Genomic DNA, 17,189 nt, shown 5'->3' with positions numbered 1-17,189 from the left:
GTGTGCTTCTCCTGTGTGCCCTGGCCGGGAATCGAACCTGGGACTCCTGCACGCCAGGCTGACGCTCTACCACTGAGCCAACCGGCCAGGGCCTAAACTGGAACTATTTTTAGAACTTGAAAATACATTTCTCCAAAGACTATATACAAACAGTCGGTACACACAAGAAAGGATACTCAACATTAGTTATTAGGGAAAAGCAAACCAAAACTGCAGTGAGAGCCTGACCAGATGGTGGCGCAGTGGAGATAGAGTGTCAGACTGGGACACGGAGGACCCAGGTTCAAAACTCCGAGGTCGCCAGCTTGAGCCCAAGATCGCTGGCCTGAGCAAGGGGTCACTCAGTCTGCTGTAGCCCCCCTGTCCCCGGGGTCAAGGCACATATGAGAAAGCAATCAATGAGAAACTAAGGTGCTGCACCAAAGAATTGATGTTTCTCATCTCTCTCTCTTCCAGTCTGTCTGTCCTTGTCGGTCCCTCTCTCTGTCTCTCTGTCTCTGTCTCTCTCTCTCTCACACACACACACACACACACACACACACACACACACACCAAAAACTGCAGTGAGAGATCAAAATCTAAAACTAACAAGTATTAACGACGATGTGGAAAAGTTCAAATTTTCATACATTACTAATGAGAATGTAAAATGGTGTTGCTAGTATGGAAAAGTTTGGCAGCTCCTCAAAGTTAAACATGAAATTAACATATAATCCAACATCTACTCTTAAGTACACACCCAAGAGAAATGAAAACATGTCCACACAGACTTTGCACATGAATATTTAGCAACACTTACACTGAAAACTATAAAATATTGCTAAGAAATTAAATAGTGATATGAAATAGAATAATAAATATACATAATAAAATAATAAAGTAAATGGCAACAGACATTTATTCTTTCTAAATGAACTGGAAGACTCAATACTAATATCAGTTCTCCCCAAACTGGTCTACAGATTCAGTACAATCCTAATCAAAATTCTAATAGGTATTTTTGTAGAAATATAAAAAGTCAAAGAATTAAGAACAGCCAAAACAATTTGATTAAAAACATAGTTGAAAAAGTTACACTATCCGATTTCAAGAGTTACTATAGCCTGACTAGGCGGTGGCACAGTGGATAGAGCGTCGGACTGGGATGCAGACGACCCAGGTTCGAGACCCCGGGGTTGCCAGCTTGAGCGTGGGCTCATCTGGTTTGAGAAAAACTCACCAGCTTAGACCCAAGGTCACTGACTCGCGCAAGGGGTTACTCATTTTGCTGTAGCCCCACGGTCAAGGCACATACGAGAAAGCAATCAATGAACAACTAAGGTGTCGCAACGAAAAACTAATGATTGATGCTTCTCATCTCTCTCCATTCCTGTCTATCTGTCCCTATCTGTCCCTCTCTCTGACTCTCTGTCTCTGTAAAAAAAAAAAAAAAAAGTTACTATAAAGGTAGACTAATCATGATACTGTACTATCTATCAGTAAAGGACACAGAGCTCAAAATAGAACAGAGTACAAAGGTAAACTCTCCCATATACAGTCAACTAGATTTGACAAAGGTGCAAAGGCAATACAGTAGAGAAAGAACAGCCTTTTTAATAAATGGGGCTAAAAGAATTGGATATCCAGATGTAAAAACAATGAACTTGTGTCTAAACCTTACACCATACACAAAAGATAAATTCAAAATAGACCACAGGTAAAACCAAAAATTATAAAACTTCTAAAAGAAGAGCTAGAAAATCTTTATAAACTTAGTTTAGCAAAGATTTCTTATATATAACATCAAAAGCACAACCCATAGAAGAAAACACTGATAAGTCAAACTTCATTAACACTAAAAACTTCTGCAAAAGACACTGTTAATGAAAAGACAGTCACAAATTGGGGAAAACTCTGCAAAGCATATATCCGATAAAGACGTGTCTAAAAAAAAGTAAAAAACTCTCAAACTCAACAATAAGAAAATATAATTTGAAAAGAAGCAAAGACTTCAATGAACACTTAACTAAAAATGATATACATATGATAAAAAAAGATGTTTAGGGCAGTGGCTGGGTGGCTCCTTAGAGCAGCGGTTCTCAACCTGTGGGTCGCGACCCCGATGGCGGAAACCGATGGCTTCAGGCAACCCCTGTGTTTTGGTCATTCGACCCCCGCCGGGGTGGTGACCCACAGGTTGAGAACCGCTGCCTTATAGCATCATCCTTGTGGGCTGAGGTCTTGGGTTCTATCCCTGGTCAGGGCACATATGAGAAGCAACCAATGAGTGAACTAACCACGAGTCAATACTTCTCTGTCTGTCTGTCTCTCTCACATCAATGGAAAACAAAAACAAAAATCATAATGAGCCCTGGCCAGATAACTTGGTTAGAGCTTTGTCCTGTAACACAGGTTATCAGTTCAATCCCTGGTCAGTGCACATACAGTAACAGATTGATGTTCCTGTCTCTATCTCTCCCTTCCACGTTCCCTTCTCCTCTCCCTTCTTCTCTCTAAAATAAACATTTTAAAAAACCATAATGCGATACCACTAAACACCCTTCAGAATAGCCAAAATATATAACAATAGCATTAAATGATGTCTAAGAAACAGAGAAACAGGGCAACCTATGCATTGCCGACGCGAATGTAAAAGTTTGGCAGTTTCTTATATAATTAAACTCCCATAATGGAGGATGGGAGGCACCTACTTTTGGGAATGTATAACCAAAGATATAAAAACTTGTATTCACACAAAATCCTGTACATAGACATTCATAGTAACTTTATTCATAATAGCTGATAACTGGCAATAACCAGTTCTTCAATGGGTAAATTCTTCAATGGGGCCCTGGCTGGTTGGCTCAGTGGTAGAGCGTTGGCCTGGCGTGCGGGGGACCCGGGTTCGATTCCCGGCCAGGGCACATAGGAGAAGTGCCCATTTGCTTCTCCACCCCCCTCTTCCTCTCTGTCTCTCTCTTCCCCTCCCGCAGCCAAGGCTCCATTGGAGCAGAGATGGCCCGGGCGCTGGGGATGGCTCCTTGGCCTCTGCCCCAGGCGCTAGAGTGGCTCTGGTCGCAGCAGAGCGACGCCCCAGAGGGGCAGAGCATCGCCCCCTGGTAGGCAGAGCATCGCCCCTGGTGGGCGTGCCGGGTGGATCCCGGTTGGGCGCATGCGGGAGTCTGTCTGATTGTCTCTCCCTGTTTCCAGCTTCAGAAAAATACAAAAAAAAAAAAAAGAATTAAAAAAAAAATCTTCAATGGGTAAAAGGTTAAACAAATTATAATACATCCGATTGGACAAGATGGCGCTGGAGTAGGCAGACGTACCAACATCTATCTCCCAGAACCAAAGTGGATTACAAACTAATTTTAAGAACTATCATCTGGAAAAACCAACTTTGGACTAAACTAAGAGGACTCTTCAACCAAGGAACACTGAAGAAGCCACACCGAGACTGCTTAGTGTATCCCAAGGTTCTCTTTACCATGCCAGTCGCAGAGCTCCAGGGAAAAGCAACCTGGTCTCATCTCTCCAGGCAGAGGAGAACAGAAGCTCCATATCCACGCATGCTGCAAATGGCTTTTCTTTTTTTTTTTTTTTTCTTTCAGAGACAGAGAGTCAGAGAGAGGGATAGACAGGGACAGACAGGAATGGAGAGAGATGAGAAGCATCAATCATTAGTTTTTTTTTGTTGCGACACCTTAGTTGTTCATCGGTTGCTTTTCTTTTTGTTTTTGTTTTTTTTTATTTTATTTATTCATTTTTAGAGAGGAAGAGAGAGGATAGAGAGACAGAGAGAGAGAGAGAGAAGGGGGGAGGAGCTGGAAGCATCAACTCCCATATGTGCCTTGACCAGGCAAGCCCAGGGTTTCGAACTGGCGACCTCAGCATTTCCAGGTTGACGCTTTATCCACTGCGCCACCACAGGTCAGGCGCAAATGGCTTTTCCAGTCTACCTGAATAATTACCAGCTAGAAGCAGCGGTCATTGGGACTTGGACATGAGCTGCAAAGTATAGAATGGTGACAGCAATTCCAGTGCCATGTGGACTTTTCCTGGATGTGGACTTTTCCTGGACTCCTCCTCCCTGTGACAGCTCCTAACAGACTGAACTGTGGTTGGGTTGCATTTTTCAGAGATTTGGCATGGTGATGGGGCCAACTTGGACTTGGTGAACATGTTAAGGACACTACTCTTTTATGGATTCTTGCTGTATTGGCCAAGAGTTTGCTTAAAGGCTTTTAATCACTGTAAAAAAAATAGAAGACTGGATAAAGAAGATGGGGCACATATACACCATGGTATACTATTCAGCTAGAAGAAATGACATTGGATCACTTACAGCAGAATGATGGAATCTTGATAACATTATGCGGAGTGAAATAAGTGAATCAGAAAAAAACAAGAACTGCAGGATTCCATACATTGGTGGGACATAAAAGCAAGACTAAGAGACATGGACAGGAGTGTGGTGGTTATGGGGGATGGGGGGAGGGAAGAAGGGAGAGGAGGAGGGGGAGGGGTACAAAGAAAACTGGATAGAGGGTGACGGAGGATGATCTCTCTTTGGGTGATGGGTATGCAACAGAACTAAATGACAAGATAACCTGGAAATGTTTTCTTTGAATATATGTACCCTGATTTATTGATGTCACCCCATTAAAATAAAAAATTATTTATAAAAAAAAAATTATAATACATCCACATCATGGAATACTACTCAGTAATTAAAAGGAACAAAATATATGCAACAACTTGTAATGATCAGTATGGAATTACACTGAATGACAAAAGCCAACTTTAAAAGGTTAAATACTATATGACTCAATTTATATAACATTTTCTTAAAATAAAATTATGGAGATGGAGAACAGATTAGTGGTTGCCAGGAATTAGAGACTGGGGAGGCAAGGAGGGAAGGAAGTGGGTGTGACCATTAAATAGGTTAGTGAGATGGAACTTTGCTGTGATGGAATAGTTTTGTATCTTGACTGTGGTGATGGTTACACGAATCAACATGTGATAAAATTGCACAGAACAGCCCTAGCCAGTTCGCTCACTGGATAGAGTGTCAGCCTGCCATGCAAACACCTCAGGGTTGGATCACCAGTCAGGGCACACATGAGAAGCTACCATCTGTTCTCTTCCCCTCCCTCTCCCCCTTCTCTCTCTATTCCCCTCTCGCAGACAGTGGCTTGCTTGGTTTGAACGTTGGCCCCAGGCACTGAAGATAGCTCAGTTGATTCGAGCATCAGCCCCAGATAGGGGATGTCATGTGGATCCCAGTCGAGTTGTGTGCTGAAGTCTGTCTCTCTATCTCCCCTCCTATCACTTAAAAAAAAGAAAGAAAATTACACAGAACTACAAACACACATATGAGTGCATGTAAAATTGATAACATCTAAGTAAGTTTGGTGGATTATACTAATGACATTTTCCTGATTTTGTTACTATACTATAGTTATACAAGATTATATTGGGGAAAACTGAATGAAGAATACCCAAACCTCCCTTTACATATATTTTTGTAACTTTCACTGAATTACTTCAAAATAAGAAGTTGTAAATATCCAAGACTTAAACAGGCACGTCACCAAAAAAGATATACAGATAGCAAAAAAGCACATAAAAAAGATGCTCAACAGCATTAGTCGTTAAGAAAATGTAAAATAAAACCATAAGGAGATACTACTACACACCTATTAGAATGCCAAAAATTAAAAGGACTGACCATATCAAATGGTAAGGATGTGGAAATGTTCATTTCCACTGCTAGTAGCAATGTGAAATGATACATCCACTTTAGAAAAGTTTGGCGGTTTCTCAAAAAGTTAAACTTACACCTACCATATGATTCAAGAGTAAAGGAAATGTGTCCACACACAAACTTAGGCACGAATGCTCATAGCAGCTTTATCTGCAATAGTTCAAACCTGGAAACAATCAAGAAGTCCAGCAAGAATTGACTAGATAAACATACTGTTGTAAAAAAAAACAAAAAAAAAACAAAAAACAACAACAACAAAAAACATACTGTTGTATATGCACACAATGGAAACTACACTCCAATAAAAAAGAATAACCTACTGACATGCTCAGTAACATGGATAAATCTCAAAAATAACAATGCAGAATGAATGAAGCCAGACAAAAGAGTTACATACTTCATGACTCCATTTATTTTCTATAGTGACTTCAGCGGTTGTCTGGGCAAAGGGGAAAGGTGAGCGGAAGGGAATGATTACAAGGAAACTTTTTGGGGTGATGAATATGTTCACTATTTTGAATACAATGAAAATTTCACAGCAATACATGTGTCAAAACTTATAAAACTGTACACTTTAAATAGGTACAGCTTATTATTGAAGGAGATCAGAACACATCAAAATATGCCACTTCAGCATAAGGATTGAGCTAAAGGCAACCGAAAAACAGCAGATAAAGGAAGAATTCCCTGCCCTATCCCTTCCTGCCTAAAAGAAGGGCATAAATTTCTCTTCATAAAGGTGACATAAATTTCCATTTATAAAGGTGTTGCCTCTCTAGTACCAGGGAAAAGAATACAATACTCTTATTTGTATAAGTTATCAAATACATTACCTAGGCACTGTGTCACAATTTATACTCCCCTTTTACTTTGTCTAGCTCTTCTCTACACTTTTATCATTCTAGTAAGCCAGTATATAACACTCTCAGACGTTTCACAGTGCCTGGCACACTTTATTAAATTGAATCATCTTACCTTTCTCCCCATTCTCCAAACTTACTTCTCCACCTACTACAACTGACCAAACTAGAAAAACTGAAATAATGCTAGCCTCCTTTCTCTCCTTATTCAATTGATACCAGGTCCTACTGGTTTATTTCCCCTAAGTCTGTCTCAGCTTTATTCCCACCTTGCCATCTCTACCACTTTGCCCTTATCATTTCTCAGGCACTATCATTTCTCAAACATGTGCCCTGATGTCCATTCCTGCCTTACTCAACCCATTATACACAGTAGCAGAGTGATTTAAGACAAATCAGACATTCCTGTCCAGCTTGGAATCCTTCATTGGCTCCCTGCTGTTTTCAATCTAAAATCCAAACTCCTCACTATATAGCATAATAGGCTCTCCATCTCCAGCCATATCTGGATACTATAGCCTGATCCTTAACCTTTCCAAATTAAAGGACTATGGCAGCGGTAGTCAACCTGGTCCCTACCGCCCATTCTGACGTTTCAGCTTTCATGGTGGGCGGTAGCGGAGCAACCAAAGTATTGAATATAAAAAAAAAAGATTTAACTATAGTAAGTTGTTTCATAAAGATTTATTCTGCCAAACTTAGCGAAAATCCGACATAAAGTACTTGGTAAGTAATTATTATTATATGCTTTATCTTGCTGTAACCCTGCTTTATAAATTTTATAATGTAAAGTTATTTCCCCACTTTATAAATCACCATTACTGTGGAACCAGTGGGCAGTTAGAAAATTTTACTACTAACAGAGATACAAAAGTGGGTGGTAGGTATAAAAAGGTTGACTACCCCTGGACTATGGTCTAATTTGTGTTTTGGGGTGTGGTAATCAATGGGCCTGCAGTGTACTTTCTACCTTATCTACATAAGAATTCAGCTCAATGATAACTTCTTTTCTGATCTCTCAAAATTAAGCTCTTTGTCACTTATGCTCTCAAGAAGGCCTTGTCTATATCTGTATTATTTACATGTCCACTCTGTTAGTCAAATAAGTTTGTAAATATGATATATATGTTTGCTTGCTTATAGTTTGCATTGGGTGTGGGGAACAGGCTATAAGCAGGCAGGGTCCTTATAGCCCAGGGGTCAGGAACCTTTTTGGCTGAGAGAGCCAGGAACGCCACATATTTTAAAATATAATTCAGGGCCCTGGCCGGTGGCTCAGTGGTAGAGTGTCGGCCTGGTGTGCAGATTCCCGGCCAGAGAACACAGGAGAAGCACCCATCTGCTTCTCCACCCCTCCCCCTCTCCTTCCTCTCTGTCTCTCTCTTCCCCTCCCACAGCCAAGGCTCCATTGGAGCTGTTGGCCCAGGCGCTGAGGATGGCTCCATGGCCTCTACCTCAGGCACTAGAATGGCTCTGGTTACAACAGAGCAATGCCCCAGATGGGCAGAGCATCGCCCCCTGGTGGGCATGCCAGGTAGATCTCGGTCGGGCGAATGCGGGAGTCTGACTGCCTCCCCATTTCCAACTTCAGAAAAATAAAATGTAATTCAGTAAGAGCCATACAACGACCCGTGTACATTACGCATTATCCAATAAAAATTTGTTGTTGTCCCGGAGGACAGCTGTGATTGGCTCCAGCCACCCGCAACCATGAACATGAGCGGTAGGAAATGAATGAATTGTAATACATGAGAATGTTTTATATTTTAACGTTATTATTATTTTTTTTTTTTTTGTATTTTTCCGAAGCTAGAAACGGGGAGAGACAGTAAGACAGCCTCCCGCATGCGCCGGACCGGGATCCACCCGGCACGCCCACCAGGGGGCGACGCTCTGCCCACCAGGGGGCGATGCTCTGCCCCTCCGGGGCGTCACTCTGCCATGACCAGAGCCACTCTAGCGCCTGGGGCAGAGGCCAAGGAGCCATCCTCAGCGCCCGGGCCATTTTTGCTCCAATGGAGCCTCACTGCGGGAGGAGAAGAGAGAGACAGAGAGGAAGGAGAGGAGGAGGGGTGGAGAAGCAGATGGGCGCTTCTCCTGTGTGCCCTGGCCGGGAATTGAACCCGGGACCCCTTGCACGCCAGGCCGATGCTCTACCACTGAGCCAACCGGCCAGGGCCGTTATTATTTTTTTTATTAAAGATCTATCTGCGAGCCAGATGTAGCCATCAAGAGCCACATCTGGGCCTTGGCCTCTGCCCCAGGCGCTAGATTGGCTCTGGTCGTGGCAGAGTGACACCCTGGAGGGGCAGAGCGTCGCCCCCTGGTGGGCGTGCCGGGTGGATCCCGGTCAGGCGCATGCGGGAGTCTGTCTGACTGTCTCTCCCGGTTTCCAGCTTCGGAAAAATACAAAAAAAAAAAGAGCCACATCTGGCTCAGGAGCTATAGGTTCCCAACCCCTGTTATAGCCTAAGGCTTAGTTTTAAGACTAAGCCTTTCCCACCCTTTTAATACTAAGATCTTTTCAAAACTAAGCTTTTCCCCACCCTTGACTGTTGCATGATGTGGGGTGGTGCACTCTTATGAGGAATCCCATTTATTCCTCAGATAAGTGGCTGTATCAAAGACTTCCTTGCTTATATATTGGATTAAAGGTTTTGATTTCTACACTATAAAATGGGGCAGAGGAGTCCATGCTGGAGAACAGAGAAAGGCCACGTGGAAGAGAGGAGAAGCAGCCAAGATGGCAGAGTGCTGAAGGAGAAGTCAGTTTGTGCAGAGAAAAGGAGATGGGGAACAGAGGTGAATAAGGCTGGTGAAGTAGAAAACTTTTAATTCTAGGAAACTCGGATAAGTCAGTGGCTTTGGGAGCCCTGAATGGAAAGTGAAGTTTTTTCCCACTGTGTGTATTTTTGCCCACCGAGTGCAAGCTAGGATTAAAGCTAATGGCCCACCAGTTCTTGACTCCGTTGTTTCATTATCGTCTGTCCGAATCAAACCTGAACCTGCATGGGCCAGGAGGCTGTGGTGGTGGCCGTGGCTACTGGCTTTACACACTCCGATAAAGTAACACAATAAATTTTATTAAAAGACTGAATGTTTTGGTTCAGTGGTCGGCAAACTCATTAGTCAACAGAGCCAAATATCAACGGTACAACGATTGAAATTTCTTTTGGGAGCCAAATTTTTTAAACTTAAACTATATAGGTAGGTACACTGTTATTAACTTAATTAGGGTACTCTTAAGCTGGTCTTTGCGCCCGCACTCAAGGGGCCAAAGAGCCAAGGTTTGCTGACCACTGTTTTAGAATATTCACTCTGCTAACAGACTTGAGGTCCCTTCCCTCTTAAGATCTTTTTTTTTTTTTTAATTTCCAGTCTAAGAATTTATTACAAATGGTCAGGTTTCTTAAAAGTGGAAAAGAGCTACAAATGTCTCCAGCCAACAGTGAAGGTGTGAAGCAGAACAGACAGGCGGCCACTTGCCGGGTGGGGCTGATTCCAAAGCACGCAGGAGGAAGCCAGCCAGAGTCCGGAACCCACGGCCACAGGCCACACCGCTCGCGGGGCTGCTAAAACCGCAGCACGAATGCACAAAACCAGGCCACCAAGCCACACTCCATGCAGTGAACAGACTGGCCCCAGAGGGCGCTGGCAGGAGCGCGGGGCCACGGGGTGGCCCACGGGCAGTGCCTGGGGCCCTCCGAATGCAAAGGGGACAGGCCTGGAGCCAGCACACCCTGTTTCTGACCACCAACTTTCCAGCCCGATTGCAGCTGGCCTCTTAAGATCTTATAAAATATATATATATTGTTTTATTCAGTGAGAGGAGGGGAAGCAGAGACAGACTCCTGCACGTTCCCGGACCGGGATCCGCCCAGCAAGCCCACTAGGGGTTTATGCTCTGCCCATCTGGGGCGCTGCTCCATTGCTCAGCAACTGAGCTCTTCTTAGCACCTGAGGTGGAGCTCATGGAGCCATCCTCAGTGCCCAGGGCCAACTCATTCCAATTGAGCCATGGTTGCAGTAGGGGAAGAGAGAGAGAGAGAGAGAGAGAAGAGGGGGAGGGGTGAGAAGCAGATGGGAGCTTCTCCTGTGTGCCCTGACTGGCAATCGAATCTGGGGCATTCACATGCCAGGTTGTTGCTCTATCCCTGAGCCAACCAGCCAGGGCCACAATATTCTAGTCAGGTTTCTATTTTCTTTTCCCAACGCATATCCTTCTATTTTATCTTTTTTGGGAGGAGTGTCAAAATACAGTGCTTTATTTATTTAGAGAGACACAGATAGAAAGGGAGAGAGATGAGAAGCATCAGCTTGTAGTTGCAGCCCTTTAGTTGTTCACTGATTGCTTCTCATATGTGCCTTGATCAGCAGGTTCCAGATGAGCCAGTGAACCCTTGCTCAAGCCAGCAACCTTGGGCTTCGAGCCAGAGACCTTTGGCTCAAGCCAGTGACATGGGGTCATGTCTATGATCTCACCCTCAAGCTGGTGAGCCCGTGCTCAAGCGAAATGAGCCTGCATTCAAGTTGATGACCTTAGGGTTTTAAAAGTGGGTCCTCAGCATTCCAGGCCGATGCTCTATCTACTGTGCCACAACCTGGCAGGCTATTTTATTTTATTTTATTTTCTTAACTGAATTTACTGGGGTGACACTGGTTAACATAATTATACGGTTTTAGGTGCCCAATTTTACAACACATTTCTGTATACCATACTGTGTGTTTACCCCCCCAAGTCAAGTCTTTGTCTATTACCATACTCTCCTCCAGCTCCCTCCCTCTCTACAGTCTATTTTGTCTTTTAACACTACTAGTTCCTTTCAAACTAGCCTTAAAATAGCACACTTTTAAAAAATGGTCTTAATACTTTATTTCTATTTTTAAAAAATCAGGATTGACTTAACTAGATGACTCCGACTTTATGCTTTTGTGTATCTGCTTGACCATCTGATTCCACTTGAACCATATAAGAAACAGAAAGCTACCAACCATACTTCATTCTTTACACTTATATAAGCTCCCACTGTCCACCTCCAAGAACCTTGACAACACAAGGGAAAAAGCCAATGCCAGAAAAAGTAATTACATAGTAAAAGCCAATGCCAGAAAAAGCAAAGGCATAGTAAAAGTCATGTTTGTATTTTAAAGTTCCTCAATTGCTAGCATACTATGAATAGCAAGTGCAGAAGATTCTTTTGGTTGATTCCATCCCCAACCCCCACCCTAGGCATCTATTTTCTCCTTCCTCTCAACCGATTTTCTTCCATATAGCCACTTCTCTCCCATGCAGCCATGTGGTTAAGGGGAAGCCAACCACATCCTCAGGCCAAGGGATGGGCCTGACTGGCTAAGAATAATTCCATCAGTCTTTACCAGTGACTAATTTAGGAAAGGGAAAGTAACCCAATTTTAGTCAATGAAATGAAGGCTTCTGGAAAAGTCCTTCCTGACTTATAATGCCAGTGTTTGCATCTCTTTTCCTTCCTCAACCAAATATAACTATTTGCAAATGTTTAAACTAGAAATTTAAAGTATTACTCTTCCTTTCAAATAGCGATCAGATGATAAAAGTCAACAAAAGTTTCAAAATAGTGATAAGTCAACATTTACTAGCTAACAAAACAAAAGGGCCTTCTTGCCTTTGCTCTGAAAAGAAGAGTTCTGGAAAAGCTCAAAAACAACTGGGTGTGTGTCTAAAGAAACAGGTATTAGACAAAGAGAAGCCCATCAGGCAGTACTGCTCTTGGGACATAAAAATAAGTGGCAGATGGCAAACTGATCAAAATATCAAGGAAAAAAAAGCCTATCAGTGTTAGTGGCTATAGAAGGTAGAGTAGTTTTCCTTGGGTTCTAAATTAAACCAAAGAAATAAGTTGTAGTCATATTGTTTTTTTTTGTTTTTTTGTTTTTTTTTAAAGGTTAGGGTTTGTTTTTTATTTTTTTTATTCATTTTGGGGGGGGGGGGGGGCTGGAAGTAACAACTCCCATATGTGCCTTGACCAGACAAGTGCAGGGTTTTGAACCGGCGACCTCAGCATTCCAGGTCAACACTTTATCCACTGCGCCACCACAGGTCAGGCCATATTGTTTTTTTTAAACAAGTTTTATTTTATTTTATTTTTTTACAGAGACAGAGAGTTAGAGAGAGGGATAGACAGAAACAGATAAATAAGAAGCATCAATCATTAGTTTTTTGTTGCGCGTTGCAACACCTTAGTTGTTCATTGATTGTTTTCTCATATGTGCCTTGACCGCGGGCCTTCAGCAGACCAAGTAACCCCTTACTCGAGCCAACGACCATGGGTCCAAGCTGGTAAGCTTTTGCTCAAACCAGATGAGCCCGCGCTCAAGCTGGTGACCTCCGGATCTCAAACCTGGGTCCTCTGCATCCCAGTCAGACACTCTATCCACTGCATCACCACCTGGTCAGGCTGTAGTCATATTTTTTGGAACGTGTGAAAGCATTTTTTTTTTTTTTTTTGTATTTTTCTGAAGCTGGAAACGGGGAGAGACAGTCAGACAGACTCCCGCATGCGCCCGATGGGGATCTACCCGGCACGCCCACCAGGGGCGATGCTCTGCACATCAGGGGGCGGTGCTCTGCCCCTCCGGGGCATCGCTCTGCCGTGACCAGAGCCACTCTAGCGCCTGGGACAGAGGTCAAGGAGCCATCCCCAGCGCCCGGGCCATCTTTGCTCCAATGGAGCCCTGGCTGCGGGAGGGGAAGAGAGAGACAGAGAGGAAAGAGGGGTGTTGGAGAAGCAAATGGGCGCTTCTCCTATGTGCCCTGGCCGGGAATCGAACCTCGGTCCCCCGCACGCCAGGCCGACGCTCTACCGCTGAGCCAACCGGCCAGGGCCATTTTATTTTATTTATTTATTTATTTTTAAGTGAGAAGCAGTAGGCAGAGACAGAATCCCACACGTGTCCCAACCGGGATCCACCCAGCAGCCCCCTATCAGGCGATGCTCTGCCTGTCTGGGACGTTGCTGGCAACCAACCTATTTTAGTGCCTGAGATGAGGCCATGGAGCAATCCTTAGCACCCAGCGCAACTTTTGCTAGAACCATGTGAGCCATGGCTGTGAGGGAGGAAGAGAGAGAGAGAGAGAGAGAGAGAGAGAGAGAGACACGCAAGAGAGGAGTGGAGAAGCAGGTGGGTGCTTCTTTTGTGAGCCTGGACCAGGTATCGTTCTACCACTGAGCAAACCGGCCAGGGCCACAAAAATGATTTTTTTTTTTTAAAGTTATAACTAGAAATTTATTTATTTTTTTTTGGCATTTTAAAAATTCTGAACTTGGCCCTGGCCGGTTGGCTCAGTGGTAGAGCGTCGGCCTGGAGTGCAGAAGTCCCGGGTTCGATTCCCGGCCAGGGCACACAGGAGAGGCGCCCATCTGCTTCTCCACCCCTCCTCCTATCCTTCCTCTCTGTCTCTCTCTTTCCCTCCCGCAGCCGAGGCTCCATTGGAGCAAAGATGGCCCGGGCGCTGGGGATGGCTCCTTGGCCTCTGCCCCAGGCGCTAGAGTGGCTCTGGTAGCTACAGAACGACCCCCCGGATGGACAGAGCATCGCCCCCTGGTGGGCGTGCCGGGTGGATCCCGGTGGGGCGCATGCAGGAGTCTGACTGCCTCCGTTTCCAGCTTCAGAAAAATACAAAAAAAAAAAAAAAAAAAAAAAAGGCAGAAAATCTAGTCACAGTAATACACATTTAACTTGTAAATCCTTGCTCAGATATTAATATTTTTTATTACATGTGTTTGCCATGAGTAGTTTCACCAAAGGAAAACTTGAATATTTCTGTACTAAAGTCTTTCTAGTAGTGGTAAATAAGGCAAGAGGCATAACTGAAAGAGTCCAAGTCAAATAACCAGGCTTCAAGGCCCTGGCCGGTTGGCTCAGTGGTAGAACATCGGCCTGGCGTGCAGGAGTCCCGGGTTCGATTCCCGGCCAGGGCACACAGGAGAAGCGCCCATCTGCTTCTCAACCCCTCCCCCTCTCCTTCCTGTCTTTCTCTTCTCTTCCTGCAGCCAAGGCTCCATTGGAGCAAAGTTTGCCTGGGCGCTGAGGATGGCTCCGTGGCCTCTGCCTCAGGTGCTGGAATGGCTCTGGTCGCGGCAGAGCAACGCCCCAGATAAGCAAAGCATCACCCCCTGGTGGGCATGCTGGGTGGATCCAGGTCGGGCACATGCGGGAGTCTGTCTGACTGCCTCCCGGTTTCCAACTTCAGGAAAAAAAAACAAAACCAGGGTTCAAATACCAACTCTTCAACTTTCCAGATGGTCAATTCTATCTGCATTTATGTATCTGCAGGTATAAAATGAAAACACTTACCTTTTTAGGTTATCATGAGACTTAGCAATATTGTAAATAAAAATACCCTGCAAATAATAGGTACTCAATAACAGTGAATTAAATATTTACCTACCAGGTTCTGGCCAGTGGCTCAGTAGATAGAGCATCAGTGTGGTGTATGAACAATCCAGGTTGGATTCCCAGTCAGCACACACAGGAGAAGCAACCATCTGCTTCTCCCCACTATCTCTCCCCCTTCCCCTCCCACAGTCAGTGGCTTGATTGGTTCCAGCGTGGCCTCGGGCACTGAGGATAGCTCTTTTGGAGCATAACAGCCTCAGGTGCTAAAAATAGCTCAGTAACCAAGCACTGGCCCTAGATAGAGTGGCCAGATGAATCCCAGTCAGGAAGCATGTGAGAATATGCCTCACTATCTACCCCTCTTTTCACCCAAATAAATAAATAAATACTTACCTAACAGAACACAAATAAAAAAGAAAAAGAAAAATGATCAAAATTCAAGGCTGTGAAAAATACTGTTGAGATTTTCAAGCAGAGCCTAACCAGGCGGTGGTGCAGTGGATAGAGCATCAGACTGGGATGCAGAGGACCCAGGTTCGAGACCAAACTGGCGACCTCATCTGGTTTGAGCAAAGCTCACCAGCTTGGACCCAAGGTTGCTGGCTCGAGCAAGGGGTCACTCAGTCTGCTGAAGGCCCACGGTCAAGGCACATATGAGAAATCAATCAATGAACAATTAAAGTGCCGCAACAAAAAATTGATGATTCTCATCTTTCCCTTCCTATCTGTCTGTTCCTATCTATCCTTCTCTCCGACTCTCTCTCTGTCTCTGTAAAAAAATAAAATATATATATATATAAAAATAAAAAAAAATTTTAAATACCTACTCAAAATACATCAAAAATCAGTTTACTTCCTACTTATATATACAACTAACTCATTTCAACCACTGTTAACATTACCCAATCGAAAAAAGAAATGGGACCTAACCAGGTGACGACTCAGTGAATAGAGTGTCAACCAGAGATGCTGAGGACCCAGGTTTGAAACCCCAAGGTCGCTTGAGCATAGGCTCACCAGCTTGAGCACAGGGTTGCTGGCTTGAGTGTGGGATCATAGACATGACCCCACGGTCACCAACTTGAGCACAAAGGTCACGGGCTTGAAGCCCAAGGTCACTGGTTTGAGCAAGGCATCACTGGCTTAGCTGGAAACCTCTACTCAATCAAGAAACATACGAGAAGAAATCAACTAACAACTAAAGTGCAGCAACTACAAACTGATGCTTCTCATCTCTCTCCATTCCTGTTTGTTTCTCTCTCGCTAAAAAAAAAAAGAGAGGCCTGACCTGTGGTGGCGCAGTGGATAAAGCGTCAACCTGGAATGCTGAGGTTGCCGGTTCAAAACCCTGGGCTTGCCCGGTCAAGGCACATATGGGAGTTGAAGCTTCCTGCTCCTCCTCCCCTTCCCTCTCTCTCTCTCTCTCTCCCCCCTCTAAAATGAATAAATAAATAATAATAATTTAAAAAAGAGAGAGAGAGAGAAAGAAATGGGTTTTGAAAATCAGACATGCAACTTTTTTTTTTGTAAATTTATTTATTTATTTTTTACAGAGACAGAGAGAGAGAGTCAGAGAGAGGGATAGACAGGGACAGACAGACAGGAACAGAGAGAGAGATGAGAAGCATCAATCATTAGTTTTTCATTGTGCGTTGCAACACCTTAGTTGTTCATTGATTGCTTTCTCATATGTGCCTTGACCGCGGGCCTTCAACAGACCAAGTGACCCCTTGCTGGAGCCAGTGACCTTGGGTTCAAGCTGGTGGGCTTTTTTTTTTTTTTTTTTTTGTATTTTTCTGAAGCTGGAAACGGGGAGAGACAGTCAGACAGACTCCCACATGCGCCCGACCAGGATCCACCCGGCACGCCCACCAGGGGCGATGCTCTGCTCACCAGGGGGCGATGCTCTGCCCCTCCGGGGCGTCGCTCTGCCGCAACCAGAGCCACTCTAGCGCCTGGGGTAGAGGCCAAGGAGCCATCCCCAGCGCCCGGGCCATCTTTGCTCCAATGGAGCCTTGGCTGCGGAAGGGGAAGAGAGAGACAGAGAGGAAGGAGGGGGGGGGGGTTGGAGAATCAGATGGGCGCTTCTCCTGTGTGCCCTGGCTGGGAATCGAACCCGGGACTCCTGCACGCCAGGCCGACGCTCTACCTCTGAGCCAACCGGCCAGGGCCTGGTGGTCTTTTATTCAAACCAGATGAGCCCG

General features: G+C 44.6%; 1 protein-coding gene and 1 non-coding gene across 5 annotated transcripts in view; one reads left to right on the top strand and one right to left on the bottom strand.

Moving 5' to 3' along the window:
- NFATC3 (nuclear factor of activated T cells 3) overlaps positions 1-17,189 on the bottom strand; it is a 123,984-nt gene that overhangs the window by 94,067 nt on the left and 12,728 nt on the right. The window lies entirely within an intron of this gene.
- On the top strand, positions 13,913-13,988 carry TRNAS-GGA (transfer RNA serine (anticodon GGA)). Its single transcript has one exon. It is a non-coding gene; the product is annotated as a tRNA-Ser (tRNA).

This window comes from Saccopteryx leptura, chromosome 9 (genome assembly GCF_036850995.1).
Source record: "Saccopteryx leptura isolate mSacLep1 chromosome 9, mSacLep1_pri_phased_curated, whole genome shotgun sequence".
NCBI lineage: Eukaryota > Metazoa > Chordata > Mammalia > Chiroptera > Emballonuridae > Saccopteryx > Saccopteryx leptura.
The sequence above is the reverse complement of the archived record's forward strand: the minus strand, read 5'-3'. Positions and strand labels throughout refer to the sequence as shown.